General features: G+C 41.3%; 1 protein-coding gene across 1 annotated transcript in view; it reads left to right on the top strand.

The window, feature by feature from the left end:
- Positions 1 to 19,353, top strand: part of PCDH15 (protocadherin related 15) — a 644,997-nt gene that overhangs the window by 160,122 nt on the left and 465,522 nt on the right. Inside the window, exon 3 of the mRNA XM_054288317.1 lies at positions 788 to 865. The gene's annotated coding sequence lies outside the window, so the exon portion shown is untranslated. The remainder of the gene's footprint in view (positions 1 to 787; positions 866 to 19,353) is intronic.

Here is a 19,353-nt window from a genome sequence, read left to right as displayed (position 1 = left end):
ACTCATTTAAGGTTTGTGCAAAAGCAAAATAAACTTTTCTTCTTGTTCCTTCCTCAGCCTGGTTATAAATGCAGCCCTTCAGGGGGCAAGATAGAGAGAATATCAGGATCTTCCTGCCTTTAAAACTAGGAATAGCCTAGGAGAAAGCCAAATTAATAAAGATCTTTGGTCCTTGAATTCCTCCTAATTCTAAGTTTTAGAGAGCTTTAGTCACATACCTGCTTGTGCTGTGTGCTTTGCCTCATCCAAACTCAGTACAGCATTAAATATTGTCTGTGTGCTTATGAATGTATAGAATAATGGGAGAAATAGAATTATGACAGTGATCCATGGATGTATTTTGGAAATCATACACAAGCACAAGGAACCATCAATCTAGTCCTGCAACAGTTTTCAAATTTATTGCATCTGTGTAGTGAAAATTTGAAATGAACTCATGTATTTTAAATCACCGTGTTTGGCACAGCTGGGCTTGTTTTGTTGCTGGTGTGGTCAAATGACCTCAGAAAATACTTATTTTGAAGTATATTCCCTCTTGCTGAAATCAAGGCTGTTACTTGAAGGATAGGTAGGAGAATACACTCAAAGGCATTAGTTATAAATCAAACCGATCCTTTCTCTGCCAAGCCTTGATTTATGCACGTCAAATTAACTTTTCAAAACTTGCTGTAATTTATCTCAAACACGGGGCTTCTCCAAAAAAAAAAAAGGGAAATGAAATGTATTTGTGCTGTGCAGTCAAGGTAAAATTTCTGAGTCAGTATTAATCAGGAGCAATGTGTTCCAGGATGAAGGGAACGTAATTCAGCACATTCCTTTGGAGCAGCAGTTGTTCACCTGGCTGACAGAGGGACCAGAAAAAATGGTAAGAAAACTTCTTCTTTTAACTGGAAAGTGTGTCTTCAATTGTCGCCCTCTCTCTTTTTTCTTTTTATTTTTAATTCACTCCATCAATAATTTGAAAATGCATATTGGGAGTTGTGATGGCGAAGCGTTGAACAGATAAAACAGGTAAAGATTAAATTGTTTAACTGGAATTCTGCAACAGTAAAGAAAAGTGTGATGGTTTATTACCTCCAGAGGTATAACTAATGTGTCATTTCTGCTGTTCTGCATGTACAAAAAATAGTTCTGGGGTCTGGGATAGATTTATTATCCTCCATTGATTGCCTCATTCTGTAGCAGGACGTTTCTGGCAGTAAAGCAGCAGAACTGTCACATCCATCATGATGTGTCGGAGATGTGTCAGGGCTGGGGCTCTTTTTTGAACTTTACTGCTCCTGAGAAATGTAGCTGAGCATTATAGGCACAAGTCTGACATTTCCAAGATGAAAATCAATCTTTTTTTATGTGGTGATTCTCAAAGCAGACTTGAGCTTTGATTGCACAAGAGGTGGTTTCACACGTTGGGGGATACAACAGGGACACCAAATAATTTGGGTAACAGATCTGGCAGGTGTTCTGTAATGAATATAAATTGGAGAAATGATCATAGGAAAGATACTTAAGTCAAGATGGCACAGCAAACATTGATCTGCTGCTGTCACAGCTGGGAACCTGAATGTGTTTCTTTTGGTTCGTGTATTTTCTTGTATTTCTCTTTAAAGCTGTGGGGATTAACCAGGTAAATACAGCCTATTGTGAATTTATATCTCATATTATACCATATTTAGTGAGGGGAAAAACAAAGAAAAATTGTTAAAATAATTGCTAAAAGCATGAGAAGCAATGAGAGGTCCTAATGTCCAGGAAGGGAGGGCAGATGAAACACTTTGAGCTTTAAAATGAATGCCAAAAAAAGAGATTCAAGCAATTTATGTAATTGTAAATACCTTGAAAAAAGAAAAGTCATTGTGTCACAGCTCCAGGGGCTCAGCACCTGGGCACTATGGTTTTATTGTAGACAAAAAAGGGCATTTTTGTGCTGGTGGCTTTGTCTAGAGGCAACAGAAACCTCAGGAGAAGGGCACCACAGAGCCACAAACAGCCAGACAAGCAGAAATTTTTAGATGCTTGGGAGTGTGATGATAAAATATTTTGATGTTGGGTTGTTTCCCAGGGAAGATGTTTGGAAGTAATGAGCAGAGCAGTCTTGTTTTCTCATATTCTTTATTCAGGGAAATATCTAAAGAAATAAGATGATGGTGTGATACTCAGTTGTCCCCTTCCAAGAGGAAGGAGCATGGAAATTCCATGTAGTGGCCACTTTCAAAGATCAGTTCAAGATAATCAGTTGCTGTTGAAATCAGGAGGTTTCAGCTTGGTTGTTTGTCAATTTAGCCACTCAAGTGTGGGCTGATTTTCCCCACAAATAATGCCCTGTCAGCCACAAGCCACTGACTCAATTTTGTTAAGGGGTTTAGCAAGGCATGAAATGCGTAATTAGGGGAGGAACGGTTTCATCCCTTTGAGTTCCTAACAATTATTTAATTTAGGACAAACAACCAAAGTCCCTGGAGCACACGAGTAGTCTGAAGTTTAAACAAGATGACAGCTTAGATGGATCAATAATTTCCCATCCCTACAGTTACTAATAATAAAGTGAAGAAAGAAATATTGGCTATTTCCAAGCTAAAGGCACAGAGAGGAGCAAATCCACTCCACTCCAGAGTGGACTCCATTAACACAGATTGCCTTCAGCCCATTAAGCCTCAGCACTGAGCTGCTTTAAGTTTTGTTTCTAGAAGTCTGGAAGCCAAGGAATTAAACCCCACCTGAGTTCTAAAAGCATGCTTTCTGAGCCTTAATAGAATGACACTTTGTTCTTACTTTTGTGTCTCCAGTCATGCAGGAAATTAGAGGACTAGCTTCTTCCTGCAGACTTTGGGTTTCAGGCTTCAGGCTCAATTTGGCAGCTTATATTGCTCAAATTGGCTTGTAAATGAGATATTTGTTTCTAAAGTATGACTGTTATCAACTTGCTTACAAATACTTACAACGTGGGCATGTCTCTCATTTGATTCTGTAATTATATGATGGTTTTTCTTGTCAAGAGAGCTCAGAAACTTAATATTGATTTATGTTCCTGAGTTTCTGAAACTGCAATGTGTCATTGCTGAGCATAATTTAGAGTGGCCTTTTTTCTCCCCTCTAATCTTGTGCATGCCAAGCTTGAGCTCATTTGGGGCTGGAATGATCTCAAAAATCATTTAACCCTTGTGGGGGTGTGGTGACAGTGGCATGGATGAGGATGATGATGTCATTGAGGGGTCTGATTTCTTTCTGGTTGTCTGAAATTATATTTTCAGTCAAGGCTTTGAATAAATGACAATTATTAACATTCCAATCATTTGGATGTCCTGTGGGGCTTTATCTTCTCCTGACACAGCAGGAGGTGGGCATGGATGCTCTGCTTGCCTGTGTCCCAAGGTGCTGTGCTGACACCCCAAAGTCAGCCAGGCCTTGAAGGGATCTGTCAGTGCCTTCTCAGTAAAGTCAGTTCCTCAATGATGCCCAAAATGTTCTTAAAATTAAAATATAAAAATGGCAGGTTTTGATGGAATAGAAACTCAATGATCAGTCTTTATTGATGAACAAGGGAAAAAAAGGTAAAAAATCAAGGGAATTTCTTCCAACCCAATCCATTCTGGGACTCTATAATTCCATGATTAATAGATTCTGTGCTGTAATAATACATTAAGGGGCAGCTACATTTAAGGAGCACGCTGGAATGTTTGTTTTCTGTCAGGTTTTTCCCTTGTAGTTTCATTCCACCTGTAGAGCCCAGGCAAACTTCACTCTGTGCCCTGAAATCTCTGTTGAAACCAGTGCATCACAATTCCCCAGTTCAACTGGGGCTGCCATTGAGCTGATGTATTTAACATGCAAATAAATAAATGCACAAACCTGTTCCATATTTTCAATTCATTTTCATAGCAAAACTGAAATCATGATGATGAGAATTGATTTCAGCTTTTGCGTTCATAAATCGATGGGAATATTCTGAACATCAAATTCTCCTGGAATTTCTTCTGAAGCATGATGGTTTGAAAGACAGTTTGTGGGATGTGGAGATGAATTTTTGATGCATGGTGACACTGTGATCAGAGCTCTCAGGTTCCCAGGATTAAATGAAAATGAGGAGCTGATGTGGATCAGGTGGACTCTGTCATGGATACTTCCAGTCCCTGACCTGGGATCACACAAGGAAATATGGGATGCAGCAGTTTGGGCTATTTGATGTAGGACTTCTGGCTACTTGGAAGTGTAAGATTTAGGCAGGAGTTTGGGCTATTTGGTTTCATTTGCATTGGGAGATTTTTTGTTAGCTCAGTGTTAACCATTCGCATTTATTCAGCTCAGTATTGTGACAGTGTTCACAGGGATTTTCAAATGAGGGAACAGATGAGAATGTTGACTCCATGTTTCAGAGGCTTGATTTATTATTTTATGATATCTATTACATTACAACTATACTAAAAGAATAGTAGAAAAAGTTCTCATCAGAAGGCTAGCTAAGAATAGAAAAGAGAGAAATAACAAAGGCAGCTGTCCCAGACTCTCTATCCAAGCCAGCTGACTGTGATTGGCCATTAATTAGAAACAAGCACATGAGACCAATCACAGATGCACCTGCTGCATTCCACAGCAGCAGATAACCATTGTTTACATTTTGTTCCTGAGGCCTCTCAGATTCTCAGGAGGAAAAATCCTAAGGAAAGGATTTTTCATAAAAGATGTCTGCGAGGCAGTATGAAGCGTTGAGGTTTCAGAACTGCTGTGCTCACCCCACAAAGTTTCTTGAGCTGGGAGAGGATAATTCCTTTCAGCTGGAAGGTTTGAGTGGGTCAAACAACACAACTTTGCTCTGAGGGCTGCTTGCTGGTGGGATTGAGGGCAGGGGTTTTTGTAGTTCTAAGAGGAACATCAGAGGTGAGGAGGAATCCATCAGAGAGGTGATGAGGTGGACAAAGCTCATGGAGCATTCCCAACTGCTTCACCATGGGGACAATCTTGGGGAAAGAAGAATTTTTAAAATAATTGCTAAATGCATGAGAAGTAATGAGAGGTCCTAATGTACAGGAAGGGAGGGAAGATGAAACACTTTGAGCTTTAAAATGAATGCTAGAAAAAAGATTCAAGCAATCTATGTAATTGTAAATACCTTGAAAAAAGAAAAGTCATTGTGTCACAGCTCCAGGGGCTCAGCACTGGGCACTATAGTGTTATTGGAGACAAAAAAGGGCATTTTTGTGCCTGTGGCTGTGTCTAGAGGCAGCAGAAACCTCAGGAGAAGGGCAACATGGAGCCACAAACAGCCAGACAAGCAGAAATTTTTAGATGCTTGGGAGTGTGATGATGAAATATTTTGATGTTGGGTTGTTTCCCAGGGAAGATGTTTGGAAGTAATGAGCAGAGCAGTCTTGTTTTCTCATATTCTTTATTCAGGGAAATATCTAAAGAAATAAGATGATGGTGTGATACTCAGTTGTCCCCTTCCAAGAGGAAGGAGCATGGAAATTCCATGTAGTGGCCACTTTCAAATATCAACCCTGGGTCTCTCAACCTAGGGTTGATTTTGAAAAGTTCATTTATTTGCCATTTCACTGTTCATTTATTTGCTATTTCATGAGTGGAGCAGAATTTCTGTGCCTTCACAGCCTGACTGGTGTCAGAGGGGGGTGTTTGTCTCAAGTTTTGTCCTTGTGGAGGGGGCCAAATTGGTGAATTGCTGAGAGGGGCATGTAGGTGAGGGGGAGTGTTCTGGTGAGCAGCTTTGGGTGGATAAAAAAGGCCTCCTTCTGGAATGCTAGCCTTGTGCAATGTTCTTTCCTAGGTGCTCACAGGTGGGAAGTGCAGGATGTACACCAGCAGTGATATCTGTTCAGTTTTTCTACCAAAATCCCCCTCCCAGACCCAGATGTGCCTTTAACGACTCTTTAATTCTGAACCTTTTCCATCTCTGAGGAAATTGCATTAATTACTCATATTCCTGTGTTCACTTTGCTCTGAAAAAAGAATAAATTTCCTTTGTGTCATGGCACAGCATTGTGGAACAAACAGAAATCCACGATCTGTAGTGTTTGTGCCATCACAGGAGATCTTTGAAGCACAGACTGAAGCAGCACAAGTGTTCTGCACTCACTGGGGGTGCATTTGTGCCTTGAGGGTTGCAAAGAGAGGATGTTTTCCCATCCTGCACTGACAGATTTGCTGGCAGAAATATGTAGGGTGGGTCAGGTGTCTGTTCAGTGGTGCTGTCACAATTTAAGTTCATTTAGGAGGCAGTGTGAGCCAGCAGGGACCCCTTGCTACCTGCTGTAAACAAGGGGGAGTGTTAGGTTTTCTTTCACCGGCCCAGAACAGCCTTTCTGCAACAGCACCATCCAAATCCCCTTATATCTGTGTCCATGGACTGGTTTTGGAGCTGTTTACACTCCAAACCACACTGTCAGAGGTGTGGAGGAAGGGAAGGGGTTGTGTTTCCCCCAGTGATGTTTTGGGACAGAAGGGGTGGATTAAGAACAACCCAAAGCTTCCATGGTGTTGTTTGCCTGATCTTGGAGAAAATTTGTGTAGGGCACTTGATTGTGGACCTAAAAGGTCAATGGCGTGGCCATGGGGTGGCCGCAGATCCAGAGCAGGGCCCTGCTGAGGGACCCTAGGGCTGTGTCCAGTTCTGGTCCCCAATCCAGGAGGGACATGGAGGGGCTGGAGCGTGTCCAGGGAAGGGAACAGAGCCCCAGGAGGGGCTGAGGGAGCTGGCAAGGGGCTCAGCCTGGAGCAAAGGAGGCTCAGGGGGCCCTTGTGGCTCTGCACAACTCCCTGCCAGGAGGGGACAGCCAGGGCGGGTCGGGCTGTGCTGCCAGGGAACAGGGACAGGACAAGGGGAAAGGGCCTCAGGCTGGGCCAGGGGAGGCTCAGCTGGGACAGCAGCAGCAATTTCTGCATGGAAAGGGTGCTCAGGCCTTGGCAGGGGGTGCCCAGGGAGCTTTGCAGTGCCCAGCCCTGCAGGTGTCCCAGGAAGGGCTGGAGGTGGCGCTCAGTGCTCTGGGCTGGGGACAAGGTGGGCATTGTGCCCACAGGGAGGGATTTTCCAGCCTCATTTTTGACTCTCCAGCAGGGCTTCTGTGGCAATGAGGAGTTTGGTTTTCACAACTGAAAACAAATAATGTGTTTTTAAAAGCCAAAAATAGTTCCAGACGTGGGCTCAGTAGTAAAATCCTGAAATGTGTTTTCATGTTCCTTCCACCTTTGGATGGCACCTTTACATCTTAATAATTTCTGAATTTTACTTGAGTTTTCCTTCAAGGACAGCTTGGATGGGGCTCTGAGCAACCTGTTCTAGACAGTGACATCCCTGGTCCTGGCAGGGGGGTGGAATAGGAGATTTTTAAGGTGCCTTCCAATCCATTCCAAGATTCTGTGATTCTAATCTAGTGTTCCATCTTACCAGAGAATAGCTGGTGACTCAGAGGTAAATATTGCCAAGCATTCCATATGCCACAGTGGAATAATTTATGCTCAAAACAGGCTTGTGGATAAAGATCTCATTTTTGAAGTCACAGCTTCTTCTCTCTGTAAATTGGGGGGTGAAGGGGGGTGTAAATCCCCAGGTGGAGAAACAGGCTGTGCAATTTGCTTGGGTTTGGGGGGCATTGCTGCATAGACAGCTCTGCCCACACAGTCACAGACTGGTGCCATGGAGTAGCAGATACACTTTTCCATCTCTTTTTTTAATCCAACATGTTTTTGTAATCAAAGCTATTAAGAAAAAAATCTTGTCCCTAATGAATGTTTCCTTCAAGGTCACAAGGACATGGTTTCAAAGTATGAATCAGTCTGTTGAGGGTTGTCTCAAAATTGGATGCAGATTTTGTCTGGTTTAAATTCAAAAATCTCTTAAGTTTGTCTAAATTGATATATTAAATATATACGTGTATATAGCATTAAATATATTTGCCTAATATATTTGCATAAAGAGTTTAAATATTGACTGACCATATACACTCTCAGACCCCCTGCCATGGCATCTTAGAGAAGACTAACTTAAAACTTCATTTAGTCCCAGTTTTTATAAAGGATAAAAAGAAAAACAACTTTTTCTGTGCCTGATGTGAAATTTCCTGCATTGCTTCTGCTTGAGGTTTACTGATTTCCACATCTGTGATGTCAGGGCTGGAGAAAGGCACCTCATCCCCAACAGTTCTGCAGCATTGTGACACCAGGGGAGGTTCAAATCAGATATTAGGGGGAAAAAATGTTGGAATCCAAAATGCAGGGAACTCTCAGAACTTTGGGCCTGTAAGCCAAAACTTAGAATTAAACCCAGGATTTCATCTGAGACCTTGGAAAAGGCTCCAAAACTTAGGTGCTAGAAGTGAGAATGTGGATTTATAGTTTAAGGAGAGACATGTTAAGCTAAGTAGAGGAAAGTTTAGAATTTTAATGATATAGGGAAATATAATTTCAGAGGTAAACAAGGAGATTAGAATACAATACTGTAGGTTTGTGTGTTATAACATGATTGGCTGGGAAAGCTTACACTGTAACATGGGTCCATAGCATGAAATATTTAAGGATTGGGTCAAAAACATAAATATCCTTGTTAGCAGTGTTTTATTGGTCAATAAATCCTTAAAAGGTCTTGTAACTAAGGTCTTGTGACCTTCGAAACCATGCTGTAACAATGTGAGCCCAACTCACCCTTCCTGCCTATGTAGAAGATACGGAAAATAAATCACATCAACAAAAACAATTCAGAGGTCCTGTATCAAATTCCATCTAAAATTCCCCACAAGTGAATGGTCACCAAGAAATTCACTGCAAGGGAGTGGTCAGGCACTGGAATAAATTGGTCAGGGAGGTAACCAAGTAGTTTAGAATGCAGTACTGGGGGTTTGTGTGTCATAACATGACTGGCTAAGAAACCTTACACTGTAGCATGGGTCCATAAGATGAAATATTTAAGGATTGGGTCAAAAACATAAATATCCTTGTTAGCAGTGTTTTATTGGTCAATAAATCCTTTAAAGGTCTTGTAACTAAAGTCTTGTGACCTTCTAAACCATGCTGTAACAATGTGAGCCCAACTCACCCTTCCTGCCTATGTAGAACCTAAGGAAAATAAATAATATCATCAAAAACAATTCAGAGGTCCCATACTGAATTCCTTCTTAAATTCTCCACAAGTGAATTATCACCAAAATACTCACTGGAAGGGAGTGGTCAGGCACTGGAATGAGTTGCTCAGAAAGGTGGTGGAGTCACCATTTCTGCAAATATTTTGAAGTTCTCCGACTGTGGCCCTTGGGACGTGGTTTAGGGGTGATGCTGGTGGTGCTGGGGAGCAGCTTGTGGTCCTGAAGGTCCCTCCCAGCCTGGATGATTCTGGAAGCCATGGCATGGACTTGTCAGGTTTAATTTGGGGTAATTTCTTCAGCTCCCAGGAGATCTGCTGTGTGTCTGGGTGGCTCTGCTGGTGCCAGACTGATTTCCACATCCAGGGAAGGAAAAGTTACAACTAAAAGTGTAAATCCTGAGCAGCTACTAAATCTATTCAGCTCCCAGATGATCCCAGTGATCAGGCCACTGGAAATATTGGGTGAGCAAGCTTTTCCTTCAGTTTCTCAGACAGCCAACTGTTTGTGCCAAGCAAAGCAATGTTTTTAGGAGCGTGATTTCTCAAGGGCTCTAATTGCTGTGTGCTGAGCAAGGGGGATACTGGATGTAATGCTAAAACTGATTATTTATAAATTAATGTTATCTATTCAAAATTAGTGCTGAAGAGGGCTGATTGCCATTCCAGTCAGTGGTAATATGTTCCTTGAGAAGTCGTTAGTCATACTTTATTTTTCATTAAGTTGCTCATTTTGGTGTTTTGTTTTTTTTTTTTTTTTTCCATGTGACGAATTTTCTTCATTTTTCAAGTTCAACTTCCCCTGAGTTTAACCAATGTCTCAATGTTTTATGTGTTAAGCATTGGAATGGGCTGCCCAGGGCAGTCCTGGAGTCACCATCCTGGAAATGTTCCAAAAATGAGAGGATGGGGCTCTTTCTGATGTGGTTTGGTGGGATTTGGTGGAAGGCTGGACTGGATGATCCTGGAGGTGTTTTCTATCCTTATTGATTCAATGGTTGCCTGACTGTGGCAGCACTTCAGGGGATTTTAGAGCTCTCATGTTTTCTGTTTGCATTTCTTTCCTTCCCTTGCACTGCAGACACAAAGCTGAGGCAAAGCCCAGCCTAAATGGATCACTCTCAATCTTCTTCCTAACAAAAGGGTGAGGAGAGCATAGCAGGAAAAAAGACCTTGCTGCACTCATGTCTTCTGAAGCTGCTGCTTCTCTTCAAACTGGAATATTTTCTATTTAAATATTTCTTTTCATTGTTTGTGGTCACTGCAGCTGCCCCTATGTGGGGGCATTCACCAGGATGAATCATGAAAGCTCAAACTACTTTAAAGCAGATTATCTACTTGTGCTGTGGAGGAGAAATATCCATCTTTAATCAAATTACACATTATCTTTTGTTGCAGGCAAGTAGCTCCTCAGAAAAGAGGTTGGAAAGATTATTAAAAAAAAAAAAATTCAGCTGCAGTCCATGGTCATGTTTAAGACCAGGCTGTGGTTCAGTAAATCTTGACTCTCATCCTGTTAAACCTGGCAGCAATTGGATTTACACTTCCCAAGATCAGGAAAAAATTAATTGAGAGAGAAGTAATGGTGTACATCCATATATTATGTCACATATATTATATTATATCCTGTATATTATATTAAAAATGTGATAGCAGGGAATAGAAGGGCAAGCATGTGGTAGTGTATGAGCACAGAGACTGAAGCAAGTATGAAATAATGGAAATAATGGAAACAGACAAAATCCATCCTAAAAAACAAAAAAGCAGTGCTGGAAATTAGGTTACCAGCATTGCCTTGATTCACTGAGTTGCCCGTGATCAAAACATTTAACTCCAATATTTAACCACCTAAAACTGGACATAAAGGGAAGAAATACCTGATACCTAGCTAGCAATTTGATTTTTCTCTAAGTGCAACTTAAAGTCTTTTAACCCCAAGGTGTTTTCTATTGAAACATGTGGGCAGGGATGTTCAAGTGCAAGTAACTTCCATCAGTGTGTGGGTAGAGAGAGTTCCTCACCAATTGCTCTTAACCAGGCAGGGGTTTAATACTCTATTAAGGGATGAAATGAAAGTGCAGGAGAACACCTGGAAAAACCACAGATGGCTGCCAGAGAGAAGCAGAAATATGTCTGAGTGTCAGCTATTTCCTGCAGGTTTGCAAGGGGTGAAATGGAGATGGACACATCTATAGCTCATGTGTGGCATTTTGGGGCAGCATCAGGGCATTAAAAGCAGGGAACTCCTTCCTCCTGATGCACAGTTTTCCTAAAAAACCCTCTAGGCTGTGATCTGGTAGAGAAGAAATGGTAAAGGAATGAAATATGTTCATTTTGTATGAGTTTTCCCAAATTGTCTTGGTTAACAAATCAAGGACTGTGTGTGAGTCAATTTTTAAAGAAAGAACTCATTGCCTCTTTGTGACAGAAACTCTGGGGTCAGGTGAGAAATGGAGCTCCTGTCACTGTGGATGTTTTGTTTCAGTGTAGACATTGAAAAATAAGAGACCAACTTAGTAACATAAAATTATCAGGCTAATCTGTTAATTAGACAAGTGGAGTGCCCATCCCTGGAGGTGTCCAAGGAAGGTGTGGACAGGGCACTCAGTGCTCTGGGCTGGTGACAAGGACTCCATTGGAGTCCTTTTTCAACCTAAATGATTCCATTATTCTAAATTTATTTGCTCTTCCTTCTATTTTTTATTTACTTTTTAATAATATACTTTATTTCTGGAATATTTATTTTATAAAATCTGTACCCATTTTCCTTTATTATCTCCTGGCATTTAACAAATTATATGGGGTATAGACACCACTTAGCTCCTCACAAAATTGGAGCTATTTTAGGGTATTTTGTTTATTAAAGTGCTCTGCTTTGGAGGAAATACAATGATTACAGAAGCCTCTGAGGTTTCAAGGAAATGAAAGTACAATATGAGCAGTCTTTTCTGATAAAGCTGGAAAATGACTCAAAATGGTTTGAGCCAGAAATGTATAAAAATGACAAGATTTTCTGGGGCTTTTGGTTTTGGTGGCCTGACTGTCTTTATCTGATGTTATTTGGTGTGACAGTTGGTGTGTCCCTGTGTCATGTTATCAACTTGTAGCATTTATTTATTCATTTGAAATAGAAGCATATTTCAGGATTTATGATCTGTCACGTTTTAAATCCAATAATGCTCTTTATTTACCCCTGGGTTTCTATGTCTTCATGCCACTCAATTTCTGTCTCTAAGTGCCTCATCACCTCAGATGTGTGAAGTTTTTGGTCTTGCAGACAGAGAACTTTTGTCTATGAGCTGTATTTTACTGATGGGCAAAAGTTCTGGAAAAAAATCTCCCATCCTCAATTCTGTAATCAAGACCTGTATTTTACTAAATCACACACTCAAGTACAAACATGCAAAAATAACTCTGTGTAACAGATTGATGAGTGTGTTAAATGAAAGATTTTAGCTGTAATTGTGTCCAAAACAGTTTTTGGTAATGAGTTCTTGGTTGCCTGCTGAACTTTTAGGTATGTGATAAGGTAGAGTTTATCACAATCAAAAATCCCAATCTGTTTTGAAATACCTGAGGGGTTTTTTTTCTGAAAATTATAATCTTGTTGTGATCTATGACAGGAAATTTGAGCACATGGAGTTAACAGGATGAGACCAAGAGAATATGAAAGGAAGGGGGACAGGGGACATAAAATCAGAATATGTGATGAAAAGAACTGCAATTAGGCAAAAAGATAAAAAGGGAAATTGCATGTGATTATAGAATAAAAATGGTTTAAAATAAAAATAAACTCTCGCCCAAGAAGTCCCTGACCTGCAAACTTGTGGAAGCCAGGAGCTTGATTTGGTGAAACAAAAGGAATTTTCCACTGAAAGGATTCTCACCTGATTTTCTGTGGTCAAATCTGAATCACACAAACAGATTCAGATTGGAAATGGAATGGAAAAATAAACTTAGCCCTTGATGTAGGGATTGCTTAGGGGGAGATCTATATGCAAACCAAACTGGTAAAGAAAGCAGAAGCTAAATAACAGAATAGATGGAGCAATAGAAAAAGTAATTTGCATTATGAAATCAAGAGTAAATTAGGAGTGTTTGTTTAAATGACAAATGCCGGCATTGGATCGAAGGGAAAAACCTGAAACAGAACATTCCTTGAAGGAAGCAATCAGTGTTGGGCTTAAGCACCCATGAATTGTTTCGGCTCCTGCAGTTTCATGCCTTGGGAAATCTTTTCCTTTTCAAATAATCAGGAGCAGGCATGGCTGTAGTGTCACAGTGCAAGAGCACCTCCTGCATGTAGGAATTTCAGGGAGACCCATTCATATTTCCCTATAGAAGTTCCCAAAATCCCCCAAAAAATCCCAGCCAAGCTGCTGAACCAACGCCAATCATTTTTTCTTCTTTTTTTTTTTTTTTTTCACTCTGCATTTTCAGATCTGAGACAAAGTTTTCCCTCTCTGATTTAAGTTGGAATTGGATCCTTTAGGGAAGACCTTGGCTGCACAGATCAGTGTCTGGGTTTGAGGGCAGCTCCACAGTGGGAAGTACAAGGAAAAGGGAGTTAAAAGGACCAGCAGATCTCTGACCCTGTGGTTGATCATGAGGGCAGGTGAGCAGCTTTATCTAGCACAGGTGGCTTTGAACTGAGATCCTGGGATTTATTTTCGCAGGTCCAGAAGGGAGAAACATGCAGGGCCTGATGGCAAATCTCAATCATCTGTTCATTCTTTTCCTTTTGGAAAGCAGAATGTTTCCTCCTCTACCTGTCAGGTTCTGTGTAATTAATGCTGCTTTCCTGTTCTCTCAGCTCCCACATCTTTTCCTTCCCATATCTCCATGACATTTCCTTTGCAAGTTTGAAGGAACTTATTATTCCACTTAAGACCCAAAAGAACCCCTCAAACTGTTTTTCCTATGACAGCAGAAACATCAGCTGTGGCTTTGCTTGAAAGCCACTGCATCATTTTCTGAGGATGGATTTAAACTTTCGCATTCCAGATCTCTCTGGGAGCATGGCCTGGTCTAGTGGAAGATGGCAGGAGGGTTGGACTTGGAGAGTCTTGACAAATTTACATCCAGGACTTGTTGATGTCTCAGGATTATTGGTAGATGGCATTCCTGGGTCACACTTCCCAAAGATTTACATCTGACTGTGTGTAAATAATGGGAGGTTACTGGACATGCTGACTGCAGCGTATATTTTCTAAAATACACATCAGTGTGGGGTTTTTCCAGCTTAATATGCAGTTTTGTTTCTTTGCTCTTCCCAAAGTTTGATTAATCTGATAGCTTGGTACCTTTAAACCATTTTAGGACTCAAGCAGGTCCCCATTCCAGCCGTCCTTGTCCTCTCCTCAGAGGCCACAGGAGGCACCACGGGAATCAGAGGTCTCTGTCAAGAAATCTTTGGAAATAGCAGAGCACTTGGAAGTGTTTTGAGTTTTCAAACACCAGCTGCAGACCTGTGGTGGGACCACTGCTTGATCCATAACAATGATATGTTTTCAGTGCTGCTGAGTTTGGACATTTTGTGCAGGATCTGGGAAACCATTTAGGACTTTAAACCATTCTAGGACTCAAACAGGTCCCCATTCCAGCCATCCTTATCCTCTCCTCAGAGGCCACTTTGCTGCCTCCGGAGGCACCACTGGAATCAGAGGTGTCTGTCAAGAAGTCTTTGGAAATCAGTGGAGCACTTGGAAGTGTTTTGAGTTGTTAAATACCAGCTGCAGATGTGTGGTGAGACCACTGCTGGATCCATAAAAATGAAATGTTTTCATTTTTCAGTGCTGCTGAGTTTGGACATTGTGTGGGAAACTGCTGGATGGATTCTGCACTTCCATACCCCAGCTGAGGGGTTAGGAACAGCTAACCCTGTTCAGAGGCTTCAGTGGGTGTGCCATGGCAGCAGTGGATTTTTGCAGGAAACCCTCTTAGAATTGGGGCTTGAATTGGTGTGGTTTTATAAACAAGTGATAGACATCAAAATAAGATCATAGCAGATTTCATAGCAGAGCTCTGCTCCTCTGGTGCAGGAGCAGCAGTGAACCCCCTGCTGCTGTGAGGATTTACTTAGAATGTGTGACTAGAAGGGTTTCACATGTGCAAGAACCCTGAGTTTCAATCTCCTACTTCAGCAGGGCTGTCTCCACCTGCTTGTTCACATGTCAGAAGAATTCTGGTGTGTTATAGAAAGAGCTGTAGTTGCAATAACAGAAAGGTTTTTTGCCTGTGGACAGCAATGTCAGTGGTAAAATGGACTTGATTCTGCAGCCAGATCTGTTCTCTTCCTTTGCACACTGTGTTTTAGGCTCCAGGGGCCACATTTTCAGAGAATATAAATTCTCATCCTTCCCTTGGGGCTTTGATGAGTTACAAAGATCAGCTGTTTTATGAACTTAGCTGAGTATTTTTGGTCTTTTCAGGGTTGTGTCACAGCCTTGTCATTTCTTGCCATCATGTTTTGTATGGGTTCTGTTTCTCAGGGAAGGTTTTGTGACACTTGGGGACGTGGTTTGGTCATGGCCTTGGCAGTGCTGGGTAACAACTGGACTCAGTGATCTTGGAGTTTTCCACCCTAAATAAATAACAAATCCAGGTGGAAACACACCAATTTAAACTCAGATTCTCATTGTCAGACTGGCTTACTTTTATGTGTGCTGCAATTTACTCACAGGCTTTGCTGATGTCTCAGGATTATTGGTAGATGGCATTCCTGGGTCACACTTCCCAAAGATTTACAGCTGACTGTGTGTAAATAATGGGAGGTTACTGGGCATGCTGACTGTAGCATATATTTTCTAAAATACACATCACTGTGGGGTTTTTTTTCAGCTCAATATGCAGTTTTGTTTCTTTTCTTTTCTCAAAATTTGATTAATCTGATAGCTTGGTACCTTTAAACCATCCCAGCAGCTCAGACAGATTGCAGATGCTAAACCTTATGGTCACCTCATAAAAATATTACTGAAAATTATTGGCAACATCTGACTTCAATGTAGCTGTATCTTGGTCTGTTTATATTCTGTGAAACTCAGTGGGATCTAGAAAAGCAAAATCTAGGAAATGCATAATCAGTAGTTTTTGAAGTTAAGAGAGTTAAGAGCATCAGCATGGGCATCTACCCTTATGCTTGCTTGCTTCTTTTTTTAATTATTTTTTCATAAGTTACTGCTGAGTGGGAAGAATTTCCAAACTTTTTTAGATAGGGCTCAAAATATCATTTATTTGTTTCTCAACCCAAATATCTTCTGGTTTTCCTTTCCTTGTAATGTTTTTTATCCATTGCTACACAGACTGCTCATCCTTAGGGTCATATTGGTTATATCCTTAGGGATATATTGGTCTATATCCACTCAGTTCAATTGGAATTGCTCCCCACCCATCAGGAAACTTCTGTGTGCTGATCCCACCCCAAACCAGCTCCATCCTTCTGTATTTTTACCTCTTGCCATTGTATAGGAACAGATGATGTTGAAAGAGGAAAACAAAATCTTCATTTGGACAGTTCTTCCCACATAAAACATGGGGCTGTTCTGTGCTGGTGTTGTCTGTGTCCCATGGCCCAAAGAATTGGGTGAATTCAGGAATTGCGTGAATTTCTGTCTATTTGTGTTTCTGCAGACCTTTGTAGTGTGATCCCCATCCCTGGAGGTTTCTAAAGGACATGGAGAGGTGACTCTTGGGGATAGGAGTGGCAGTGCTGAGGGGATAGATTTGCTGATCCTGGAGGGCTTTCCCAATCCAAACCATTCTGTGATTCCATGATTAATGATCTCTAACAAGTCAACTGCTTTATTTCTGAACACACAACATGGTGCTCGTAAAACTTTATAGAGGTGTAGAGGTGTCAGTAGCTTTGCTGGCTTGGGGAGGGTTTTTTTTTTGTTGTTTTGTTTTTGCAACAGTGGCCACACTGTTAATATGGGTCATTTAAAGGCTCATTAAATCTGCTTCCTGGGACCTTGATAACACAGTGCTGGCAGGGAAGAACAACAACTGTGATTTCCTACAGTTGTCTTGAATAACACGTTCCTATGGTATTTGCTGGAAAGTTGGGTTGCCAAAATGGAGGGAAGTACCCCCAGAGAGCTGGTGTATGTCTGTAGCTCTTTAAAATAAATCCCTCCACTCTCCTGCCCCTCAGTGAGGCTATCAGTACATCACATTACTGAAGTGATAATGGCTATCACTTATTTAAAGAAAGCTGGTATGAAAAAGCTGATCTGTTGGGAGCCTGGAGAATTCTAATTGACAAAATCAATAAGCTCCCAGCTAGAATAGCACCTCTCTTTTTTTCATTTTCCACAATTGCATAGCAGGGAGTGATTTATCACCTGGCTTCCTGTTTTTAACAGTTTTTCCAATACTCCTTTCTCATTGCTATCCCCAAAAATGTGCCCAGCTGCTCCGAGACAGAGAATACATGAGTGCTATAAATACTTTCAAAGTCTTTTGTTGCTTTATTATTTCAGGAGTAGCAATTTGAGACTGCAGGTCAAATAGATGCTGTTGTAACCTCTGTCTGCTCGCTGCTCCCTGGGGCTGCTGTGACAGGCTGGACCCTCCTCCCTTTCACTGAGCTCAGTGGAGTGTGTGGTGCCCACACTGCAATTGGAATGGACAGGGCAGCATTTCACACCTCCTGCCTCTCAGCCTGAGGGACTCTCTCTTCCTAATCAAGTTCTCCTGCAGAGTCAATAAAAATGTGGTTGTAGGAAGCACTTGACAAATCACAGGTGAATGTTAATCCTGAGAGGTGAACTTTCATAGAGCTCGGTGGTGATTTCAAATTGGCGGATAATGAACATTTGGACAAGTCTGACATTCACATGACCTAAAGATGGGCTGGAGACCCTCACCAAGGGTTGCTGTGCAGTTATTAAAGTCCAAAGCAGCTGTTTCCAGAGTTCAGGCCTGTGAGACCACTGTTTATTCACAACTACGATGTGCAAACAATGAGAAGTCACATGAATCGATCCTTAATCACTGCAAAACCCAGAAAAGCAGATTGAGTGATCTCTGAAAGCATTTTTGTTTGAAAGAGAGTTAAATATGCTGCTAGATTTGTTTGTCTTGTCTTAGGAAGTCTTGATTAGATAGAGAAGATAGATTGTCCATCATAATGGGTTTCCCTACTTAGCCAGTTACAGGCAGTGCAGACCATGGAGGAAATCAAAGCAGCATGATGAGATATAGCACTGAAGATGAGATTTTTCATAAATGCCCATGCTTTCAATTATTTTGTTATTTATAAGCAACTGATTTGGAAATTGTTCAATAATATCCTCCCCAAAAAACCCCAAATCATACAAAGCAATCTCTATCTAGAATGTCTTATGTCTGGAACGAGTTTTGTCTGCCATTCTGTCTCCACTAAATATTATGTTTAGGGCCTTTCTTCTCCTTTTAGCCACAACTGCATCATTCCCTGAACTGGATCTAGAAACCCTCAGGTCCCCAAGGATTGAGGAAGGCCCCAGCTTGCTGAGGGCATGCAATGATTGGGGGTGAGTCCCACCACCATGTTCCTCAGCTGTCAGGAGCTGTCTCCCAGCCCTGCTTGGCCCCACACAGCTGTAGAATTCTTTCCTCTTCCATCAGCAGATGAGATCAGCACTCAGAACTGCTCCCAGCTGAAGAATAAACCCCATGCATTGGGCTCCTGCAGAAGTTAGCAAAGTTGCAGATGTTCTCAGAGGGATCAGTTTGGTGCTGCTGTATTTGTCCCAGAAGCATGGTCTTAACTTAATGGGACTTCAGGGAACTGAATTCAGGAAGGATTATATAGGATTATATTATATATTATATAGAATTATATTCTATATGTTATATGTTATATATAATATATTATATGTTATATATTATATACCAGGGGTTGAACTGTAATCAAAACAAATGGAAAAAAAAATAAAAGGAACATGAAAAATTACTCTGGTCATTATCTAAGGGGTGGTCAGATTCCCAGTGCCACAGCTGAGCCATGGGCAGAGGTACAGGACAAATTATGCAAATTATGGATTATCCAGCACTGGCCTGGCTACCAGAGTTTAATGCTGTCCTGGTGCCAGTTCTGGGATTTGGGAAACTCCTGCAGGATTTTTTTCCTCACTGTGCTGGAAGTTAGACCTGTGCCTCTTGGGAAGGTTGTGATGGTTTCCTCAGGAAACATGTTCAGTGCTGGAACATGTGTGTGCTCTGGCATGGAATTCCAGCTTTATCCCCTTAAAATAGAAGGGATATCACTTACTTCTCACCTTAATTTATTT

The sequence above is a fragment of the Melozone crissalis genome, unplaced genomic scaffold, assembly GCF_028551555.1.
Source record: "Melozone crissalis strain CALT ecotype California unplaced genomic scaffold, PUWL_Pcris_2 ptg000062l_1, whole genome shotgun sequence".
NCBI lineage: Eukaryota > Metazoa > Chordata > Aves > Passeriformes > Passerellidae > Melozone > Melozone crissalis.
This window is presented reverse-complemented; position numbering and strand designations above follow the sequence as displayed.